This window comes from Octodon degus, unplaced genomic scaffold (assembly GCF_000260255.1).
Source record: "Octodon degus isolate 3935 unplaced genomic scaffold, OctDeg1.0 scaffold01477, whole genome shotgun sequence".
Taxonomy (NCBI): Eukaryota; Metazoa; Chordata; class Mammalia; order Rodentia; family Octodontidae; genus Octodon; species Octodon degus.
Genome location: NW_004526053.1, coordinates 7,601 through 8,310, shown reverse-complemented (window position 1 = coordinate 8,310; position 710 = coordinate 7,601). Strand labels below are relative to the sequence as shown.

At 53.2% G+C, this 710-nt stretch overlaps 1 non-coding gene across 1 annotated transcript; it reads left to right on the top strand.

Moving 5' to 3' along the window:
- Positions 1-189: 189 nt before the first annotated feature.
- On the top strand, positions 190-407 carry LOC111814906. Its single transcript, XR_002819765.1, has one exon. It is a non-coding gene; the product is annotated as a small nucleolar RNA U3 (small nucleolar RNA).
- The last annotated feature ends 303 nt before the right edge of the window (positions 408-710 follow it).

The following is a 710-nucleotide window of genomic DNA, read 5'->3' as shown; positions in this document are numbered from 1 at the left end:
GTCACGAGCCGGCGCTCCAAGTGCTCCGGGAGGTTCGGGCTGGGGGAGACGCTCCCTTGGGGGAACGCAGGGGCGCGCGTTGGTGTGGGCGCACGCGGGGGAGGAGGTGCGTTCGCGCCAAGAGGAAGTCGCCATGAGTGTGATGTGTGTGCGTTGCGGGGAGGAAGCGAAGGCGAGCGGAGAGGAGTCAAGGCTATACTTTCAGGGATCATTTCTATAGTGTGTTACTAGAGAAGTTTCTCTGATCGTGTAGAGTACCAGAAACCACGAGGAGGAGGCGTAGCGTTCCTTCCTGAGCGTGAAGCCGGCTCTCGGTGTTGCCTTGCTGCAACTGCCGCTTGCCATTGATGATCGTTCCTGCTTCCTCCCTGGAGGGAGCAGGAGGGAAGGAACGCAGTCTGAGTGGCTTCTGCTTTTTCAGTGAGGTTCAAAGGTAGTGCGATGTTTTAGTTTCTCTGTGTGTTTCGTAGGTTGGGCGCGTGAGGGCTTTCCGCTTTCTCGTTTGAAAGAACCACTTGTATTTGTGGTTTGTCTTTCTTCAGATTCCCTTAATCTGAAAATGAGGGGTTTTGTTTATTTGTTTGAGCTCGAGCCTTTGTGCTTGTCAGGCAAGTGCGTCTTGCAGGGGAGAGTTTACAGCCTCATGTTCACTGTATCTTTTTGGTGTGGTCCAGTGTGTGGGAAGGTGTCTCGTTTTTTTTGTTTCTTTT